The sequence below is a fragment of the Bubalus bubalis genome, chromosome 3 (genome assembly GCF_019923935.1).
Source record: "Bubalus bubalis isolate 160015118507 breed Murrah chromosome 3, NDDB_SH_1, whole genome shotgun sequence".
Classification (NCBI taxonomy): domain Eukaryota; kingdom Metazoa; phylum Chordata; class Mammalia; order Artiodactyla; family Bovidae; genus Bubalus; species Bubalus bubalis.
The window spans coordinates 75,332,225-75,338,934 of NC_059159.1; the positions used below are offsets into that span (position 1 = coordinate 75,332,225).

General features: G+C 41.8%; 1 long non-coding RNA gene across 1 annotated transcript; it reads left to right on the forward strand.

The window, feature by feature from the left end:
* The first annotated feature begins 294 nt into the window (after nucleotides 1-294).
* LOC112583847 lies at nucleotides 295-4,074 on the forward strand. Its single transcript, XR_006640842.1, has 3 exons — nucleotides 295-787; nucleotides 2,047-2,378; nucleotides 3,903-4,074. It is a non-coding gene; the product is annotated as an uncharacterized LOC112583847 (long non-coding RNA).
* Nucleotides 4,075-6,710: the final 2,636 nt, after the last annotated feature.

The following is a 6,710-nucleotide window of genomic DNA, read 5'->3' on the forward strand; positions in this document are numbered from 1 at the left end:
TAGTCTGAAGCATGTCTGGCTCTACGCGCTGGTGAGTCTCCTAGCGATAGTGTCTGGGAATAAAGAAGATTAGAAGAAAAGAAGGAAACATTTCTCTTCCTCACCAGGTTTTCACAAGAAATTAAGTCTGCATGTGGAAGTCTCCATCATGGTGCCTAAAAAAGAAAAGAAAATGAAGTTACTCAGTTTTGTCTAAAAATTTTTATAAATATTCAGTATCTGTGTTGTGGGGTGGAGGTGGGGTATACAAACATAAAGATTCATTTGTTTTCCACTTTTTTCTTCTTAGCTAACCTGTCCACAAGATGATGCCCATGCTATCGTCTGGAGATAGCCTGATCAAAAACCCTACTGTTGTGGAAGCAATTCTTCGTATCTCCTATAATACCTGTACCTTTCCTCTGTCCAACCGTTAAAGGGAGCAGTTGCCTAAAGATGTATTATGTGCAGGTCCAGATGTTAAAGAATACACAGATGAGTTAGAGGCAGGATTCAATACTCAGGAATTCTTGGTGTTCTGGGGGACACTTCCCTTCCCCCTGCTTACTTGTATGCACTGTGCATCTTCAGCCCCCAACATGATACCCATGTGGAAAAGGATGACATCGAGCAAAGAGCATAGGTGGAAACTTGTTCTCCCCACAACACACCCTCAGCCTTTTGACTCCAAAGTTTAAAGAGAGAAGACTTGCTTCCAATGGCTGGTGCCACTCATAGCATCCACATCCTGGATTCATTGAGAGGTGCACAGGAAGGAGGAAAGCAGGTGGCTTTCTAGGGGAACAAGGTAAGGGCTTGAGGACAAAGAGGCTCATTTTGAACTGGGCTTAGCAAACTCTGTCAATCCAACAGCGATACTCGCATATCTGAGAGGCCAAGTAAAAGTCTCAGCTTGGGTTTCTCTGGCTTCCTCAGATATTGGAGTTTTCATGTGAATTACTAAGGATTGTCCAGTTTTACCTAAGGGTAAAAAATATTTCCAAAAGGCATCAAGGTTATCTTGAAGCTGAATCTTATTATTTCCTAATTTTCATTAGTACCATGAGTGCAAAAGTGCTAATAAGCAGAAGATATTTTTAAAATGAGCTATGGAGAGAAGGATACTGCAACTTTTGACAAAGGGAATAGAGACACCTGTAGATTATATGGGAGCCAGGGAGTATGGCTGTGATTTACAAATAGAACTCTGGATAGATAGACTCGACAGCTTGATCTGAGTCTATAGACTCTACAGATTGATATGTTTATCTGCTCTGATAAACACAGGGTAACTCCACGAGTGGAGTGTGTAGCCCCCTTGCTCTCAGAACAGTATTTCAGCAGGGCCATGGTTTATCCATGGAATGGCTAGAGGGTTTGGGACCAGTTTCTGGTTAGGTTAAGTACTAAATAATTTTCTACCCCAAAAGGTAGAAGATGCAATAAAACAGGAAAACTTGCTGCTTTGGCTGTATGATACATAGTATATAACATGCTCTCACCCATGTTTCAGTCACAGTACTGGAAGCTAAGGATTACCTATCTGAAATTTAACCTATGAATGTCTTTTAGGTGTGTGTTAATTGAGACGTTTCCCCATTTGTTTCTACTCTCATTAGCTCAGGGCTGCTAGGTTCTTAAAGAGATAATAAAGAAAGAGGTGTCAAATTAACAAGGAATTAAAATAGTAATATTCATGTACAGATACCCAGGAATCAGTGTCTTTTAAAGGAACAATTACAGAAATAACTAAGATGACTAACAGAGGAGAAAGGGAGGACAAAAACAGAGAGAAGGGAGAAGGTGGGAAGCAGCGATTTTAGAAGAGAGAAGGAGCAGAAACCCCTTGAGGAGAAGTAGGCTCCTGGGTCAGGGCGGAGCTGAGCTGTAACACACACTGAAATGGAGGGTGATGGTCACACAACCTCCAGTGAGTCTAGTGTGCAGAGTGGACCAGGATTGGCCTCTCATTGTGTCTTGGTAGCAGGAAGCAAAGAGCACTTCTGTTCAATGGCATTTCTGGGGAAGAAAAAATGAAAGTAAAAGATGTGTTCTCTCTCTCCTCAGATGACACAGGCATAGGAAATTAAATGGTAGTGAGTGAGTAATGCAAAAGCCTAGAAGCAGCAGTGGTAGAGAAGAAGAGAGACGCCCAGGTGCTAAACCAGCGGCCCAGGAGATGCGCACCTTGCTGGACAATTAGTAAGTCCTTTCAAGGAGGGAAATCTAAGTCCATCTAGAAATCTGATTTCAGCCCAGACTGTGACTTCTGCCACTGATGCTAATGGTCCCTTTTGAGACATTTCTGGTAAAGGAGAGACACTGGCTTCCTTATGGACATTCACATATGCAGGATAAATGTGGAATTCATGACCAAGAGAAATTTATAGCTGCTCAAAGTAATTATTTCTGAGAATGTTTGGTCTGAGTGTTCCCTGTGAAGTGAAAGTGTTAGTTGCTCAGACATGTCTGACTCTTTGTGGCCCATGGACTGTAGCCCGCCAGGCTCCTCTGTCCATGGAATTCTTCAGGCAAGAACACTGGAGTGGGTTGCCGTGCCGTGCTGTCCTCGAGGGGATCTTCCCAACCCAGGAGTCAGACCCAGGTTTTCTGCACTGCAGGATTTTTTGCTGTCTGAGGCACCAGGGAAGCCCAAGTATTTCTTAGACACTCAAAGGAGGTTCCTTGGGAATTTCAGCTGTATCATTGAGTGGAGAGTTCTCTTCACTGAGTAACTGATTACCATGTGGAACTCTTATTCCATAAGAAAATACATGAGCTTTTGTCCCAGCTCTCACAGTCCAAGGGCTGTGAGCAACAGTTACCAAGAACAGAAGTTAGCAGCCTTGACAGTCTTGTCTTTCTGTGAGTACTTTCCTCTGAAGCAATCTTGAACACCCTGTGAGAGGGAAAAAAATCTCATTTTTCCTCTTTCAAGGAGTCTTTGATAACTTCTCCGAGATTTCTCACTTGGAGGTATGACTACTCTATGCACACTGTTCACATTTATATCCTCAAAGTAATGGAGGCCCAGAGACCAGAATAGAGCCAGAACCCAAGAGCGTGGGAAAGGCAGCCACGAGTTACAGACCCCTGAGCCCTCAGGCTTGCAAAGGCTGAAGGATCCTGACTTGTGGTGTCCCACTGCAGTCGCCCTCAGAGAGCAGAGAGCCCTCGGTGTAACAGGAGACAGAAGGGCTTGGATTTAATATTTCCCAGTTGCCTGGGTCCAGGAAGAAAGACATATTGCCTTCCTTGACAAGGGAGCAATAATAACCCCAAGAATCTAAAAAGAAATGATATGATACAGAAACAGACTTAGGAGAACCAACTTATGGTTGTCATGGGGGTAAGGATGGAGGGAAGGGATAGGGAATTTGGGATGGACATGTACACAGGGCTATATTTAAAATGGATAACCAACAAGGACTTACTGTCTAGCACAGGGAGCTCTGCTGCATGTCATGTGGCAGCCTGAATGGGAGGGGGTTGCAGGGGCCAGGGCTACGTGGCTGTGTCCCTTTGCTGTCCACCTGAAACCATCAGTGTTGTTAATTGGCCATGCTCCAATTCCAAATACAAAGCTTAAACAAATAACATCCCCAAATGAGAAGACAACAACCAAGCCCTCTCAGGGTGAGAAATCCACAGGGTATCCCTGATCTTTTCAGGACCAAGAATTTGGAATTGTGGCTGAGACATTTTTTAGATAAGCAAATATGCAGTTAGAATAAGTGACATCTCTCAACAAAAAGATTCTCTGTTATTGGCCTCTGCAGGAATCAGTTCTTTTAAATATTAGAGATGCCAGAGTAATCAGATTGAGAAAGGATCAATTTTGTTAAGAGTTCTTCTATTAACCCACTTGCTCTAAAATATATTTCCTTAGTAACATGTTTTATTTTTGCATATTTTGGATACAGGGTCAAGAATGGGAATCTGACCACCCAACCTAAGATTCTCATCTATAAAGAGGCCACCCTGCCTCACCAGCTGAGGTCACCATCTTGAACTCATAAAGGCTCAGAAGAGAACACAAGCCCTGTGTTCAGGTCAAGAGCTTGGAATCAGTCACACTTGAATAAAAATTCAAATGCTTTTACTAGTTATTAGACCTCGTGTGATTGTCTTACTTCCCCAGATACAAGCAATTGTTGTAAAACATACCACACGTGTACCCAAAACACTTGGCATCATGTACTGTATATAGTATATTTCCAAAATGATAGTTTTGTTATTTGTCCTAATAATGCTTTTTGGGATGACTCATGTATGACTCTATTAACATGAACCATCCAGAAAAAAACAAGTTTATAGAGATGGTTGGTTTCCTGGGGCTGGGGATATGAGCTGGGATTGGTTGCAAATGGGCTCAGTGGAATTTTATGGGATTAACATTTTAAAACTGTTTTGTGGTAATGCTTGTCCAATTCTGCAAATTTACTTAAAAAATATTGAATTGCACTCTTAAACAATAATTTTCTGGTACATCCCTATAAAGCTGTTAAAACTGATTTAAAGAAGAAAATCACTCAGGTACATTCAGTGAAGGAAATAAATTGGCTGTTGTGATCAAGAACAAGGGTAAGGGGACAGTTAGATACAGTTTGCAGAAAGACTGCCTTGCTAATAAGCCTAGCTGAGGCTGAGCTCCAGTTCAGAAGGTACGAGGTAGCTTTGTGTGAACTGGGTAACAGCTCACTGGCTAACACATAGGTTTCTGGACCACAATCCTGCCGTGTATCTCTCAGCTGTGTGATCTTGAAAAAGGTACCTACCATGTTACGTGCCTCTGAAGAGAGAATAATGCATACTGTTATAGAGACAAAAATAATGTTCATTTTCTGGCAAATGAACAAATAAGTTAGCTGTTATTAACCAGTTATAGATTGCTGGTCAGTTGGGAGGTTTATGATGCTTCAATGAGTATGTTTGTGGTTAAACCTATGCACATACATCTGATTCTTTCCTCAAGATAAATTCATAGAGATAACACTAGAGTTCATTAAAAATACACACTTTTAGGTATTTGATACCTCTTGACAAATCAGGAAATGCTCAGTCACATAGCTAAGTATATGGAGACTGGAAAGAATATTAATACACCATCTAACAAAAATTCTATTTTGCTGTGCAAGGGAAGGGGCTAAGCTCTTTCATGTTTTTAGTCCCAAAATTATTGACAATAATGTTTTCACACATTAAAAAAATCTGTTTGATTGCACTGGGTCTTAATGCTGACGTGGGATCTTTGGTTGTGCCATGAGAACTCCTAGTTGTCGCATGTGGGATCTTGTTTTCTGACCAGGGATCAAACCTGGGCCTCCTGCATTGGGAGTGAGGAATCTTAGCCACTGGACAACCAGGGAAGTCCCTTGTTTTGCACTTTTAATTAGATGTTCATTGAATGAATGACTGACTAAATCTTCCAGAGACAAGGATGACTTGCTGCTGCTGCTGCTAAGTTGCTTCAGTTGTGTCAGACTCTGTGTGACCCCATAGACGGCAGCCCACCAGGCTCCCCCGTCCCTGGGATTCTCCAGGCAAGAACATTGGAGTGGGTTGCCATTTCCTTCTCCAATGCATGAAAGTGAAAAAATAAAGTGAGGTCGCTCAGTCGTGTCCGATTCCTAGCGACCTCATGTACTGCAGCCCTCCAGGCCCCTCCATCCATGGGATTTTCCAGGCAAGAGTACTGGAGTGGGGTGCCATTGCCTTCTCCGAAGGATGACTTAGTAATTGGATAATTTCTTTAGTGACCAGAGGTACATAGGCAGTTTAGTGAAGCCTGTGTGTAGTTTACTCCTTGAAGGTTTCACTCCTGAAGTGGAAAGGTCTGACTCTCCAGAGAAAATATTGGAAAAGAAACTGCAGATGAGTGATTATGTTGCAAGGGCAATATCTCCTTTAACTCTTGGGTTCTCTGTGATTCTCTTTTCTGTTAGTCACCAAGAGGGAGCCATTTTATGCTTTTTGAGATAATTTAGCAACAGGAAAGGGACAAAAAATGCTGAGTCAGTGATAATTAGAATATAAAATCACCAGTTGATAATGCATTAGACCTTCAATTGGTTACACATAACTTTGAAGATGAGTGCAGTTTGATGTAGTTAACAAGTCTCCATGGTGCTTTCATAAATATGTATCCTGAAGTAGAATTATGAACACAGGAAACACATATTCTGTGTTCCAGGGTGTATTTTCAATTACATCCTCTGTCGTTGGTGGCCTCTTTCCTACTCAGATGTATGCTGCCCTCTCACCCTTGTTCTTCTTTTCCCTCCTTTCCATCATAACACACTCTCAGACAAGCAATTGATATGTTACTCTTTTTTCTTAATTCTGTCTTTAGTATACTTCTAAATGTTTTGAACAGAAAGTTGATTGTGTATCTATGTATATACACATATACATATATATGGATATAAAATATGTATATACATAGACATATATTTTAAATTACTAAGGAGTATGCATAGTTGTACATTATATATAATTATACTTTTTATTCAGTTCAGTTCAGTTCAGTCACTCAGTCGTGTCTGACTCTTTGCAACCCCATGAACTGCAGCACACCAGGCCTCCCTGTCCATCACCAACTCCTGGAGTTCACCCAAACTCATGTCCATCGAGTCGGTGATGCCATCCAGCCATCTTGCCCTCTGTCGTCCCCTTCTCCTCCTGCCCACAATCCCTCCCAGAATCAGAGACTTTACCAATGAGTCAAATCT